This window comes from Cygnus atratus, chromosome Z (genome assembly GCF_013377495.2).
Source record: "Cygnus atratus isolate AKBS03 ecotype Queensland, Australia chromosome Z, CAtr_DNAZoo_HiC_assembly, whole genome shotgun sequence".
Taxonomy (NCBI): Eukaryota; Metazoa; Chordata; class Aves; order Anseriformes; family Anatidae; genus Cygnus; species Cygnus atratus.
Window position 1 is genome coordinate 13,843,427 of NC_066396.1, and position 16,802 is coordinate 13,860,228.

Below are 16,802 nucleotides of genomic sequence, written 5' to 3' on the forward strand. Positions count from 1 at the left end.
CTGAAGATCAAAATCTTGTCAAGAAAAAAATCTTCAAAGCATTGGAAAAAAAAGCGTCTCAAACACTGAACTAAAAATATTTACTAATGCTTAATACCCAGACTGAAAGTTAGTTAGACTATTAAAAGAGCTTTCTTTAGCTGTTTGGTTGTCTGATTTTCAATGCTACAACTTCTTGCACAGATTCTCTTTTCATAACTTTTATAAGCAGAATCTTTAATTTATCCATGATGCAAGCAAGTACAAAAAAAAATAATAATAAAATAATAAGACTCCTATTACCTGTCCCTTTCAGGATGATGTCGTTGTTGCTATTTTAACAACATAATGAGACACAATGAGGAGCGTGAAGCCTATTCTGCTAAACAATAAATCACAGGACAAATAAATAGTTTGTGCTGCATTTCTCCACTTCAGATCACTGTTGGAAGCAGAATATAGGAGCAAGAGTTATTCTTATGTCCTTAAATTACTTAGGAGACATGAATGTGGTAGCGAAGTTGCTATGCTAGTTTGGTTTTCTTTGTTTTTAGGCACAGAATACCAGAACAAACTGAACTGGTCTTGTACCCTGTCTCCAATGATGGCAGACATTGCTGCTTGGAGCTGGGAAAGCCTGTATGAATAGTACTTCCTGATAACCTCCCAGACTCTAGCTACTCTGATTTTAGAAGCCTCCTAACATAAATGTGGTTTCTTTATGTTAAAAATTTTCAAATAATTTCTATTCCATTGATTTTTTCCAGCCTCTCCTTGTCCCCATATAACTACACTATAGTCAGAATACACTGGCAAAAATCACAGAATCCTTGAACAACCTGGGCAGGGAGGGACCATTAGAGGCCACTTAGCCCAAGTTCATGTTCTAAGCAGGGTCACTAGCTTAAGGATCTCAGGGCCCTGGCCACCTGAGTTTTCTGCTTCCAAGGCTGGAGTTACCATAGCCTCTTTGGGCAACTAGCTCCAGTGTTTGACTACTACCATGGTAGTTCTCCCTACTACAGGAAGGTCCTTGGTCAACATGTCAGGCCTGCAAGACCTACGAAAGCAGCTATCTGCTATCCTCCAGTTATTGAAAGCTCCTGACATTTAACTTTATGTGCTTGCTGTGCTTCTTAGGCCAGTATCCAGGCAGCATAAAAGAGAACAAGAAAGTAGTCTGGACCTTGTGCATAAATATAAGGAAGATAGATAAATGTAACATGCACTGAGTGGGTCAACCTGGACATGAAGAAACTAAAGAAGGGATCCTTGGGGTACAGAGGAGAAGGGGAATCAATAGCTTAGAAGGTCCTCTTGCATGTCACACAGAAATTAGATGGAAAATACCAAGCCTTGACATTTTTGTGCTTACTAACAAGGAACTCAAAAGTTCATGGATAAATGGGCTTCATGGCTCCTTGGAGCAACTCATCAATGTACAGGCCAATGACAGTAATTCTGAAATGAGTTAAGTTCCACCATTACTTAAACAGCAAAATACTAAAAGTCCCAATAGTGCTGATTACACAGGTGAATCCATTGGTATTTTTAAAGAAAAGTTCATAGCCCAGAATCAGTCCATTAATATTTAAGAGATGATGAGATTAAAATATGTGAGATCATAAAACTTTAAACACAAAAGTATAATTTTATTTAAAAAGCTAGCCCCAAAATAATATGAAATAATCCTTTCACTTAGTATTGAGGAGGCTTATAGCAGTGATAATGTGTGCCAACCGGAGAGAACCCAAAGAACAGAGAGAATGGTTAGAGGTACAGAGAATAGTTAGAGGTTCAGAAAACACAAATTCCAGGAGATATTGAAAAAAATGAGGTTGTTTTGTCAAAGATGATAAGACTGAGGGAAATCAAAACAACAATAACAACAAAACCTAAGTCTTGGGCAAAGATAAAAGTTTTTTGTTTTGTTTTGTTTTTCCTCTCCCCATTTCCATGGTGCAGAAGGCAAGAAAAAATGTGCTTAAAGGCCAGCAACTTTAAGGAAGCACTTTCTAATGTTCTTATTTTGGAATGCAAACAGATGAATATCAAACTAAAGACCATTAGCAAAAGCTTTTTTTCCCAAACTATATGACTGTATGAAGACTTCTTAAAGGTAAAACTCCAAAAAATTAGGGTTACAGTCTCAAAATCATTGTGCATTAGATCTTTCTGCCACAACATTTTCCTTACTTAACTGTAAAGATGTTTATCCTCTCTGATGTTTCGATTTTTTTTCCAAGGCATTACACTACCACATTTTGCAGGTATGGTTTCCGTTTGTTTATTCTACATGAATTTGCATTTGCATAAAGTCAAACACTGTTTAATTAAGCCAAGATTACAAATGATCACGTCCTCCTTGTATCTGATCTCTGAGGAGTGCATGTTCTTATTTAACTCTTCAGAGTCTTTATTCATACAGACTTTATCAGCTATAATCTCTTAATGTTCCAAATTCCCTGATAAAGATGAATAGCACTGACAATCTAAGCATTTATTTGCAGTAGAATTCTTTCAAGCAGATTCTAACCAAGGAATGAAGGCAGAAATAAAAGGCTTTTATGTTTTCATAAAAGCCATGTTAACTGGTATTAATTGCACTCTCAAATTTTTGTGTTTTAATAGTGAATCCCGTATCAGCTTTTCCACGGATATATATGTGTTGCCATAATACAGTGTTGCACATATGCACAAAAATCGCGTGCATGATAGCATGCATGCATTATATCATCATACAGTATTACTTCATTGTGATTAGGTTGTAGGACTAAACCAAAAATTCTGCCCAAGTCCCTGTGCATAATACTTCTCTCATCTGTTGTCTCATAAAAGCCAAATCCAAACAATAGGAAACAGAGCCAGGAAAGGACAACATATGTATTTTAGATTAAGTCCTTATTTTTAAGTATAAAGGCTGAACACCTGTCCCTTTCTATCTATGTACATTGCTAGAATCTAGCAATAACTGAATGATCATCATGATAATGGAAACGTTTTTTTTTCTGTCCTTTTTTTTCTTTTTTTCTTTTTTTTTTCTAACTATAGAACTGACTCTTGCCTGCCTTTAGAGGTGTAATTACCTTCACTTACACTGAAACTGCTGTGGGTGTAAAATGTTTTAATTCTAATATTGAAAATAATGGGGTGAGTTAGATAGGAAGGCAACATTCAGTATGAAAAGGCTGTTACAATCAGGCTCACAGAGACACAGCTATCATGATGTTTTAGTAGTGTTTTGTTTCTTGTTTTAATTGAGCATTTCATTTTGATCCCAGTTCCCGCTTCTTGTGCCTTATAGGCTTGCTACTCTGAGTGCCCGGGAAGGTTCTGTGCTGGTAGTGGAACTGAAGTCAGCTCTGGACACTCAGAATGAGAAAATAAATTGAAACTACATTCTGGCTTTACATGTACCCAAAGCACTCTCACCACCAGAAACAGGGTGACAGACCATCACTGCAAGATAGCTTTCGCCACTACCGCTTCAGTTTCCAAATAGCCTCTTCTCTTTTCTTGGGTCTCTCAGTTTTTTCACATGCTATTTGGCACTGAAGAAACAGGTGGAGAAACCAAACCTTTTAACAAAGAACTGAAAGAATGGATCAAAAAGAAAGAGTTCCTCAAAATCTGTGCAGCTGTAAAGCAGCTAAGAGAAACCTGCCATACAAACTGTCCATAAAGAGTAACAAATATTTCTGCTAATTGTGATACTAACTTTCTTTAATTGTCCTTAGAGCTTTAGCACTCACACCAGGACTGTGCACAAAACATTGTAAGCAGTTCTCCTGTGTGCCTGGGGGGCCTTCACAAACAACTTCTATACATGTAGCAACCCAGAGGTCACCTGCATTCCTGCAGTGTTTGTTCATCAGGAAGTTCAGGACACTGAATTTGTCTTGATGTAAAACTTGTGACTTTGACCCTTCCTATTCCTGGCTTGTGAGAAACACTGGCATATCTTCAGTAGCTAAGACAACATCTAGAGAAAGAACCCATCTTCCCTTTGTGTCCAGATATTGTGTTCAACAACCGCAGAAAACAAACTGAATTATAGCAGGTCTCAGTAATTTCCACACTTTTCCTGTGTGAACTCAAAGAGAAACTAGCCAAACAAACAGGCAAACAAACAAACAGGCAAACAAACAAACAAATAAACCCAACCATTTGGAACAGATGAACTCTATGTGGACACATACAAGTTTCAAGCTAGGATTAAAAAAACATATCCACTCTCACCTTGTTAAAAACCTTCTGTAACTGTTCTGAAATACTGCCTTACTCAGTCTTGAGGTACCAATACCAGAAATGAGTAGCAGAACCTGGTGGGAAATTCCAGCAGTGCCTGGAGTCCTTACCATGCATGCAACAAGCAGCACGGAGGTGGGACAGAAATCTGATGGGAATCAGTAATTCAGCAAGAACCAGTTCTCCCCACTCCTTTTCAGATTCATAAGATAAATTGTACTCATGTACAATGATGATATAGGCTCCAGTGCTGACAAAGCTGAACTGACATGTCTTTATTTATTGTCTCCCTAAATACCAGGATGTCTCATTTCTTGGATGAGAGATTGGCACACAGATGAAGAATAGTATCTAACTATCAAACTGACCAGAACAGAGGCAGTCAAACAACAACAACAAAACACGTTTAATCACTCACACCTGCAGTTCAACACCTATTGGTTGAAGGCATAAATTGCTGATAAATTCTGTATTACAATAGTATGTGATTCCTTGGCACTAAGTTATTAATTGGCAACAATGAGAAATAATGGTTCTGATCATCACCCACGGAGTAGGAAGCTATCCCAATCTGGCAGGTGATGACCTGGCTTCAGCTATTCATATTTTTCTCACACCTTGGCTAGACTGTAGCAGTAATGTATACCTGTTCCCAAAGTCATTAATGCTTAAGAAATTCCAGTTAGCTGAGAACAGCTGAAACGTATTTCCTCACAATACAATCTCTTTCAAATGCATTAGCCCAGCCTCCATTTTCTACACAGTCATCTTCACAGAATCACAGAATGGCTGAGGTTGGAAGGGACTCAAGCAGGGACACCTAAGGCAGGTTGCCCAGGATGATGTTTTGTAATCTTAACTGAAAGGACTTAACTCTGAATTATACTGAAGGTATCAGGCTGTAGTATAAAGGCCATCTATTGCCTCAATCCAGACATTTCTAGTTGAAGATTGCATATGAAACAAAACTGAAACCATACATGTACACCACACTAACTTCCATTTCAAGTTCACTCTCATCTCACCTACTTCACCATAAATATAATAATATATATACTAAAGAAAATACCTTTCCTAGCAAGGCATTCTCTTGTACATACAGGGGAAAAAACTGAGTATTTTTTTTCCACTTCATATCCTAACAAACAGACCATCTTTCTCTTCCTCTAGTCTAGAATACATCCTTTGTAAAGACTTTGTTCCCTTTGACGCCTGATGCGGTGAGCTACTGATGAGGTGTCACCCTCCTCTGGCTTTATTAATGTAAAGAAAACCTGACAATATCAGCTACTGCAAGGGGACTCCATACATTCTGCAAGAAAAATGCCTGGAATTTTACACCACTCAATTTAATGATGATTTTTTTTCTTAAATGAAAAAGGACTTCAGGATTTTTCAAGCAGTTATACTGCTGGTCAAAAGTTTTGCATTTTGAATGAAACATTTATTTTATAAAACAAAATGCTTTTGATCTATTTTGCAAGTGCAATATTGTTTTTCAATTTTACTGCAAAACACGTCACCATTTCTACATGCAAGATCTGGGAAGCTTTCTGGGCCTTACAGAGAATTTACTAAGAACCTGCAACAACATTTGCAGCAGCTGATCACCCACTTCCTACTTTATTCATAATCTGCAGAGAGCTGTTCTTTGCTCTGCTTCCCTAACTTGCATATTCATTTAGATACAAGCCATTTTTTCAGGTTTCAAAATTATGCTACTTTGGAGCTGCTCAGAGTAAACAGGTACACTTGCAACATTACTGAAGCTCAGTGTTTTTGATGTGATGTTGTCAGATATGCTCTAACAGTAGAGACACTAAGATTACTGGAGACACTGCTCATGCCCTGAAAACAAAGACCACAGAACAGTTTTTATTATTGCCCTCCCTGAGTCCAGGTCCAACTTAAATGAATGCCTGGGTACAATTTTTTTTTTTCTTTTGTTGTCCTCAGCTCCTCTGAGTTTCTTCCCATCAGATGGTAAGCGTGCTTTTTCAGCTTTATATAATGGAAATCACCTCCACAAAAGGGGAATTCTGGAGGAAGGGAAAAGGGGAAAATGGATACCTAGCACAGATCTCCATCTATTTTAAGATAACTTTGCTGATATTTGCTCATACATCGTGAACAACATGATCGGAACAGATGGAGAATTTATGCCTTTTTTTCAAGCAGAACATCTCATTGATCTCAATTGGTAAATTGTGTTTCCAGAGCAGATGCACAGACTACTTCAAGTTTTTTTTTTTTTTTTTTTTCAGATAACACAACACCTATTCTTACATTCTCAGAATGACTAAATCTCAGACCACATACCTGGCAGATGATGTATCCCATTCTATGTGAGCATGTAGAGACAAACAGGTAAAATATAAACAACACCAGAAAAATCTACATTTAAAGTTGATATTTGAACAGTTGTTATTAAACATTCATGCTGTCTTACTCCCAAAAGAAAACCTTCAGGCCTCACCTGAAGCACTATGCTATATAAAAGCTTGGAGGACTGAGCCTTCTGGAGACTATGAGGTTAGATATTTAGAATGCTTTTTCTGGGCAGAGCTGATTGGCATGAGGAAAGTGATTTCAAACAACTGATGTGTAATCTTATGCAGAAGCATATCCTTATCTAAAGGGGAACCAAAATTGATTCTCCTTTGAACTGTAGGTTAAACTTTTTGTTGCTTGATGAAAAACCTTTCATGGTTACTTTTAAATTCTTCATATTATTTTAATGAGAAATATTTACAAACCCAAGCCAGTTATTTTTATATCATATAGAAGTCATTTCTTATGCAGGAAAAAAACAAAAACAAAAACAATGAGAAGTATTCAGAGATGAAGGACATAAGATAGCAATAGTATAAAATAAATCTTCAGTAAACCACTCATATTTGAAATACTTGGATGCAAAGGCAAATAAAAGAAAATGTGCTGGAAAAAAATTACTTAAAATATGACTACTTATTTTCCAAATAAACAACTGATGAAGGGGTAAACTATTTCATCAACCCATTGTTCAATGTGAAAATGCTTACATCATATATAGTATTCAGTTCTATTTAAAAATTAGTTAAAGGAATATAAACACTGATAGTCTATATAATGAATCAATTGCATAAAAAATTCCCATGCTACAAAACCTCACATTCAAAGCCAGGGATTTTTGCATGTTTTCCCTTCAAGATCTGCAAACAAGGAATATCATTGTTTCAAATGCATACATTTCAGGAAGGTTGAGTTTTGGGTGGAAATTAATGACATCAAAAATGTCCTTTAATAAAATGAATCGTTTAGGATACTAATTGTTAGAATATCTTTTTTTTTTTTTTTAAATCACAAAGCTTCCTAACATCTTTACTATGAAATACTTCTATTTTTGTTTGTCTTTATCAGTATTGAATTATCACTTTAGAATTCAATAATTATTATCAAAGTATTCGAGAATGACTAGTGGATTCCTACAATTAAATATTTGGATGACTAAATAAACTTTAAGTTAATACGATTTTCAGAATCCAGATATAAAGGACTTGAGGAAAATTATCTTTCAAAAATGTAAGATACTGGAGGTATCTCAAATTGGAGATGGAAGATTTGAAGCATGAGAAGTAACCATCTTTCAAAATATGAGCTATATAAGTTTGTAAGCCTGTATCACCCAAGAAAAGATCTCATGCCAGTTTTAATGAAAGGCCATATATAATTCTGCATTAAATGCAAACAGCCACATTCTTCTACATCTGATTAAATGCTACAGGATCTTTTTCTGAAAATTTGAGAAGAAAAAAAAGTTCATGTTGGTTTTTCAAGTCAAAGTAGATTTGCAAAAGTATGTCATAAAAATGTAAAATCTGAGTCTTCAGTTTAGTTTTGACTTGTTTTTAATAAAAAATATTAAATTTCTTTTCTTTTTCCTTTCTTTTTTCTTTTCTCTGTGATCTTGACAGAATATTTAATAAAAATAAAACGCTTGGCAGTAAAAATCGATATTCTTAGTAAAAAGTTTTCTGTGTGCCTTTAGAAGGACAAATATGAAACAATACAAAGAAAGCTTTGTATTTTGTTTACATAACAGGGTTTTGGTGGCAGTGGGTGGGGGCTACAGATGTGGCCTCTCTGAGAGGAGTCTAGGAGCTACCCCGTGTCAAAGACAACCTGGTCCAGCCAACTCAAAAAGGAACCCACCATTGGCCAAAGCTGAGCCCATCAGAAATAGTTGTGTAACCTCTGTGATAACATATTTAAGAAAGGGTAAAAAAAAATACTGTGCAGCAGCAGTGAGAGAGAGGACAGAGAAAAATGCAAGAGAAACAACTCATCTGACACCAAGGTCTGTGAAAAAGGAGGGGAGAAGGTCCTCTTGCAGCCCATATGGAGAAGACCATGGTGGAGCAGGCTGTTCCCCTACAGCCCATGGAACACTACATTGGAGCAAATATCTATGCTGCAGCCAATGGAGAGCCCCCGCAGGAGCAGGCCCCATGCCAGGGCTGCAGCCCGTGGAGAGGAGCCCACGCAGGAACAGGAGATCTGGGGGGAGCTGCCACCCACCCGTGGGGGACCCGTGCTGGAGCAGTTTGCTCCTGGGGGATGGACCCCGTGGTACGGAGCCGTGTGGGAGCAGTTCTTGAAGAGCTGCTGCCTGTGGGCAGCCCCCGCAGGCTCAGTTCGGGAAGGACGGCATCCCGTGGGAGGGACCCCGCGTGGAGCAGGGGCAGGGAGTGACTGTGAAGCAGCAGCGGAAATGAAGCGTCAGGGACTGACCACAGCTCTGATTCCCCGTTTCCCATTCCCAATCCCCCTGCACTGCTCGGGGTGGGGACGAGGTAGGAGAGTCAGGAATGAAGTTGAGCCTGGGAAGAAAGGTGGTCGGGAAAGGTTTTTAGCTTTTTTTTTTTCTTACTATCCTACACTATTTTTAATTGGCAGTAAATTCAATTAATCTTCCTCATGCTGAGTCTGTTTTGCTTGTGACAGTAACTGGTGAGCAATCTCACTGTTATTATCTTAGTCTATAAACTCTTTCATCTCATTTTCTCCCCTTGTTCTGCTGAGGTTGAGAGAGCATCTGTGTGGGCACCTGGCAGCTAGCCGAGGTTAAGCCATTGCTGGATTAAATATATAATGATGGACATTTTCAAAGAAGCTATAGAATCAATGTTAATCAGATACTGTCCCCTATCCCAGACATCAGTTTGTGAAACCTCCAACCTGGCAATATCTAAGAGAAAGTAGGAGATCTACGTGCCTTTCTTTGACACTGATATCCTGGAACATACCATTTGGCAGAACTGGACTGCAGAATCTATCACCCACCTTAAACATAAACAGCTGCTTTCAGCTTAAGCAGCTGCTTTCACCTCAAACTGGCTGCAGCTGCTTGAAATAACAGGTGCTTCTTGTCTGCATGGCCTTACACTGGGCTTGGACTAAGACTTAGATCTTCACATTATTCTATTAGTGACTTCACCATCGGGGGAATTTAGGAGTGTGGTAGACAGGCAAGATAGAACAAATTATTGCTCAGAAGAATAACTGTAGACATTACCAAAAACTTTTTCACATGTACGCAAAAAAACTACTTAATTCCTGTTCCTTACAGAGACCAAGTCAGCCAAAGTTAAGCACCATTTCGTAATTAAGCTATTTCTCATGCAAGGGGAAAAAAAAAAAGACACACTACACTTTTTTTTTTCATACTTAGAAGGATATTTAGATAATCCAAAACACTTTTAAAACTGGGTATTTAATAAAATAAATATCAACTACTGTTAAGTACTCTCACAACAGCACATAACTTGCTAACTGTTTTATGTCTGATTTTTTTTTTTTTTTTTCAAGGAAGGATTGTAGAAAAGCATATTTGACCCCAATTCTCCCTCTGAGTGCTACAACTAATGTTCCAAAAAAAGAGAAATAATACTAATCAGCCCTGTGCCACATACAGGAAAACAAATATTTCTCTACGATGGAACTAGGAAACGTATTCTGTGCTTTTGAGAAAGTTGTTTTGAAAAACTTAATTCAAAGCTCAGAAGTGGTCAGCAGTGCAGAAAATCAAACTTTTATGATGAAGTTATTAAGTTGTGCACTGTGACTTACATAATATGATCAAATGATGAAGGTTCATAGAAAATATTTCTTCATGTCAACCAAAACAGGTCTAGAAAATAACAGGATAGAATGGAACATACTACTTATGCTTTATATCTGCAAACCTCCAGGGAAATATTATTAAAACAATACAAAGAAATTAAGACTTTCCAGCCCAAAGACAAACTTCAGAACATGTCAGAGTTCAAAGATATGAGAAGTATATGCCAAATGTTCTTGTAAATGAAATACAAAGCAGATGTTTGGGTCTAGCTAAATGTGAGAACTTTACACTTCAAAACACATTTTCCAATAATTGTATCAGCGACATGTTCAAAGCTTCATGACCACATGCATATTTTTGTATATCTGGGGAAAAAAAAAAAGTCTCTATTTCCAGCTTTACCATAAAGCTGCCTATGAATTAATGTGATATTTTCGATATACTTAATTGCTACAATTAGTTATAAAGCAGATTTTGAGCAAAATACATACCAACATAATAAGTGGGGGAACTTCCAGCCAGTCCATATCATTCTTCTCTCACTTAAAATTGTTAACATAATTTATATTCTCATACTTTTCTGGGATACAGACATGTTTCAGAATACTCATGACTTTGTTACAGCATAATAACTTGTCTACCATTACCTACGTAATGCAACCAAATGATGAAGGTTCATCAAAAGTGTTTCCTCATGTGAACCAAATAGGTCTAGGAAATAAAAAGATTTCAAAGACTGAAGAAAGAAAACATAACTTAAAGAGAATTACTTGGTTCCATTGGTTTTACTGTTTTTCTGTCTAGCAGTTTCCATTTTCTTTGACACTTTCTATGATAAAAGACGTTCTAGCTGTCTTTTTCATGTTTCCTTAGCAACTGTCCTTTATAAGTCATATTCTGAATACTCTTCCATAAAGACTCTTTTTTTGTATGTGGTATAATCCTAAAGGCATTGTGTTGAGCTCACCCAGCACTGACCCTGCTTGAGGGTGGACACTGGATTCTAATACATCACAACACATCATTTGGTTTCATTCAGTCCTTAGCAATTTCCACACCAATTCAGAGTATATATTAGGTATATACTTTGATTCAAAACAGAAATGACCTCAAAACAATTTGAATCACACTGTTAATGTGTATTTGGAATTGTTATTAAGTGATCATTATGTTTCCTCAATAGAATCAATAGCTGCATTGGTTTATCCTCAGAATCTTAAATTATGCATCTTAGATACTGAAGTCTCAGCTCAGGAATAATTATAGCTGACTCTATAAGATTTAGCACAGTCAACTGCAGAAATGACTCTACAATGCATACATAAACTGTAAGTGCATACATGAGAAAAATACAATTATGTGCTTGCCATTCATACTATGATATATACTGTCTATATCTTACTGTTAATTTCACCACAGTCTAATCATATGAAAGGTAATGAGTATACCACATAAAGTGTCACAAACAAAAATGGAGACATTTAGGTGAAGATCCATGAACTATGAACTTCAAAAATTGATTCTTCTGTTTCTTAGCCATTTAATATATTTCAGTTAAATGTTGCTGAAAGAATCCTTTGCGTTCTCCCATTTACAGAGACAGCAAGAGAAAAATGTCCTTAGAGGAAAGCTGGAGAGTTTTTAACTTAGTTTCCACTATAAACTACATGCAACTACTAATCCATTTATTTATTTATTTATTTATTTATTTTATTCCAAGCAGATCTAGCAAAGTTACATTCATGGCAGACCTGTATGATCATAATTTCAAGTTCACTTCCATAGTTTTCAGGTAAATCTGTGATGGATCAATAACAGTAGATATTAACACTATGAAATCTAAGAAAAGACTAGGGAAAAGATCTTGAAGGTCTTAAAATCCCCATGAATATTCTTTCTTTAGTAAATATTTTTGGTATAGTTCAGAATTCAACATTTCAACTATGTATATCAAAATCCAGACATTAACTTGCACATAATTATCATGCTATTCTGATCTTTTGACACTTCTCTGAGGTGTACAAGGTTTTATGGCATGCTATAGTTCCTATGTGCAGAGGCATCACATCATTACACATCACTACCACCACTCCACCCTAAGCTGCATTGTTTGATATCGCCTAGTTTTAGTTCCATCTGAACAGATTATGTATCTCAAATTACAATTTGTATTATCCCCTTACATCTTATGACTGAGCTGTTGTGTAACTTTATCCAACCTGACACTGAAGTAAAGAAAGAAAACCTCCAGTGACCTTTTAAGTACTGATTCTACCGTAAATAGCAGTGACATCCTGTGATAAAAAAAATCCCCTATTCTTTATAACATTGGAAGTTTTTGTTTCATCTTGCTGTCAAATAAGGGCAACAATTGGTTGGTTATAAGGGGCTTTGCAAAAACAGTTAGATGCTTACTGTCCACAGGAGCAGTGCTTGTTTGTTAATTACTTTGCCAACAGTGCTGTGCTATTTTTGTTGTACTTCACACTTCCAATTTTAATTCCTCTATTCTCTCTTTATGTCTTATCCAAATCAAAAAAGCCATGTCACTGTCAGGGTACACAATACATCTTGGGATAGACCCTCAAGAGGGGCTGCAGGCACTACTGCAACCCATACCATAAACTGTGAGAATTGTTTTGCATGTATTCTTTCCTCCTTGATTCAGTACAGTTTCCTTTCCTTTCTCCCACCACGGCTTGAAATCTTCCTAGAAGAATTCAGAGCACTGGGGACTCTGAGCCTTCAACGGACTTTGTGTGGCTGGCCATCTGTACCCACACAAGCACACTGAAGTCAGCCCAGGTGCAGTTCTCTGAAAGCAATAGTGTGGTTGTGGCCTCACATGGAAAGGTGTCAGCAAAATGACTTTGTTTCTCTTCTTTTATTTATTTATTGTTTTTTCCCCTAATGAAGCCCTGTTTGAACTTTGGGTGTATGTTATTAATGTTATCATTAGTATTATCTTCTGAATCTAGAAAGCACATGCAGCCCATTGATTTCAAGTTGATGTAAGTTTGATCTACTCTCAGGAGAATAGCTTTAGAGGAATGTAACACAAGAATTCAGAATCAAGGAATCACAGAATATCCCAAGTTAGAAGGGACCTGCAGGATCATTGAGTCCAACTCCTGGTTCCGTACAGGAGCACCCAAAAACCAAACCCTATGTCTGAGAGCATTGTCCAAACACTTGAACTCTGGCAGCTCAGTGCCATGACCACTGTCCTTGGGAGCCTGTCCCAGTGCCCGACCACCCTCTGGGTGCAGAACCTTTCCCTAACACCCAGCCTGACCCTCCCCTCTCCCAGCTCCATGACGTTCCTTTGGGTCCTGTCACTGTCCCCAGAGGAAAGGTAACATTTTCCAGGGTGCCATGTATTCACAGGCCGAGGCAGGAATTCATTAAAACCTGTCTTCACTGGAATGTAGCAACAAACTGACAGTCAGCATTTCCTCAGCAACACACTTGTATCTGCAGGGGTGTTATCAGGAAAAGTTTTTCAGGATGAGATTAACATTTCTAATCAAAAACAAAGCAAACCTTACTATTTACACAGGACAGTTTAAATCTTCCCTCACAAAAGAATAAGGCTGCTGCATTTGAGGTGAGCACTTCAGCCTCCAGCATCTAAGGTTTTTCCAGCGTCAAACTCTGGGTTCCAATCAGGCAATGCAAGATTTCCTGCACCCCAGGCACATGTCCCTAACACAATTATATCAACTGCCATGTGTGAAGCTCTTCTCTTCACAAAGGACACCACAAAACTTTGACCCTAGTACAGATCAAAAAACCAAACAAAAACAAAACCACCACCACAACGACCAAAAGACCCATCATCCCAGAAGGTTAGATCTCAGAATCCCATGTTGCTGGATGGGAAAGCCTTCTCCATTTGCTTGTTCTTTTTGCTCAGGCCCTGAATCACAGCAGAAAATAAAGCAACTATGGCAAGCTTCTGTTTGTTAGGACAAAGTAATGAGCAGGAAGAATTTGTGCTGCGGGGGTGTCATCTCCCTGGCATGACTTTCACTCTTGAAATGACAGCTAAAGAAAAAAAAAAAGAGAGATAGAAAGCCATTCAGTTTAACTGCCTTTCCAAAGCAGGTATGTGTTGTCATTCAAGTTTAATGTTCCAGGAAACCCAGCAGTGATAAATAACGTTGCTGAGTTGAAAACAAGGTTGTTCAGATTTAGGCTAGAACATAAGGTCTCGCCACCAAAACTGTTCTACATGAAGTTCTGGCCACAAAGAAATAAGCTTCATTAATTAAAGCCAAGCATAACATCAAGGTCTACATACCAACTCTTCAGGGGAAGGCTAAAGCTCAAGGCCAGTATGAACAGCTTCATACTGATGTGGTTTCAAAATCTTTCATTCTTGCCCTGACTCAGAGTGTGAAGTAGAGAAGACCATCACTGACCACTCAGTTCTGTTTAGTTGTGTGTGTATTAAGTTGGGTGTGTATCTTCTAACATATTTGGAGAACAACCTGTGCCACCACGTTGGGTAGCTCCATCTTTTGTCCCTCTCCCCATTGCAACTCACCCAGGCTGGTAGCTGTCCTAGTACTGGTTAGTGACAACTGGAGATTTTCCTTTCAACAAAAATTCTGGTGTTATCCTTATAGCCCCGTTCACACAACCAGTTCATTTGAAATGTGTGGAATAAATATTTGTAACCTTCAATTTTAAAAAGAGAGTGAAAAATGTATTGTGAGTATACCTGCATGGGCAGCAGAAAACAATAATAATAATAAAAAAGTTGAATAGTAAGATAACAAGATATTTTCTCCATTAATTACTTAAAATAAAATTATCAAATATGTTTTTAAAATAATTGCACTTCTGAGTGATTCAGCCTTGGTCAGGATTTCTCAGTGTTCTAACTAGCAAAGCTCATATTGCTTTTGTTTAATCAAAACATTTGCTGTTGTCCTTTGCTGAAAATACTATCGTTCCATTTTGAACCTTTTCTGGGCACTAGAGTAAGGACAGTCATGATGAACAGTGCTTTGTGAAGAAGGGATGACTGCTCAAATTGTTATAAATTGGCATACCTCTTTTAAAAGAGAGAAACAAATTTATACCACTCGAGGGCCTGGCCCTGTTCACGCATTTGTGAGAACAATTCCTCATACGGAGAGAGAGGAGAAAAATGGAATATAAACTTGACAAGACAGTACATTTTATGTTATTTATGTTATGCTCCTCATTTTTGAGTAGGAGAAAATAATAATAGAATATACAGTTTCATGCACACTCTGCTTTTGGTGTGACTTTTTGTGTTCACAGAAACTCAGCTCTGAGCCTTTTCATCCGGTCATAACACCTTGTAACGTCTTTTGTCTCAGGAAGCTTACTCTTATGTGTATTACAAAACTGCTGAAACACAAGCAGTGTTGCATTCTAAGTACAGAAGACACAAGGACAAATTCTGTATCAAGTAAATTACATAACTGTACCTGATGCATTGCACATGCACAGGGTGGAGTATTTTAGAGCATCTATTCTCAGCTCTATCGGGCATCTAACTTAAATGCCCTGAAACACTTCATTGGGCTTCTCCCTTTCCCACTCACTACATTGGAAATTTGAATCTAAGTTTGATCTGTTTAATTAATCTAAGAGAGATGCTTAAGGCAGACTAATGTAGGTACTGTGAAATGCCCCTCACTATCAGAAACTACTTAGCTGTGTGTTTTACCTGACTCAAATTGTTGCAGGACCTAACTAGTTAAAATGACTTGAACTAAAAAAATATATGTGAGGACTGGATATACACTTCGCTTCCTAATCTCTGTGCAGGTAACAGTGTACTAAGAAAAACCCAGAAATAAACGAATAATAATAAAAATGTAACAGAAAAATACATTTTTTGTTTCTGTCATTGCTTCTCTCAGATGCACTGCATTCACCTGTACCCATACACCTTAAAACTTTGATTGTAAAATATGATCAGTTTCATATGCAATCATAGTTCCCAGTGCCTGGCATTATAAGAAAAAACAGAAAGCTTCCTTCATGTACACTAAAAATTGTAATAGAAACATGACAATTGGCATCACCTACTCCAGCTGGAGGTAAGAGTAACTGATTTTAGCTTTTTAAAATTATCAAACAATGCCTAAAATGCACTGGCAGAAAATCTTGACCCAAATGTTTTAACAGGTGATATAAGGGAAAATTAAGGACACGCAGAACATCTGAAAAACTCATCTCTTCTTCAAGGAGGAGATAGTGGATTTCTGGGTCTAACTTTAGGAAACTATATTTTTATCTAATAACCTCAGATTTTCAAGGACGTATTTTGAATACCTCAGAAACAGCTCATATTTGTGGCAACTTGCCCTATGGGATGAAAGGAACCTGCTGAAGCAGAACTTTTTGTGTGAGTAGAGTCACAGAAATTCCATTTTTTTCACACAAATGTGTATACTACCAGATATTTCAAATATATTCACAGATGTTC

The 16,802-nt window shown here is 37.4% G+C and overlaps 1 protein-coding gene across 1 annotated transcript in view; it reads right to left on the bottom strand.

Annotated features, from left to right (window-relative positions):
* The window catches only part of FYB1 (FYN binding protein 1), a 68,308-nt gene that overhangs the window by 23,615 nt on the left and 27,891 nt on the right, over positions 1–16,802 (bottom strand).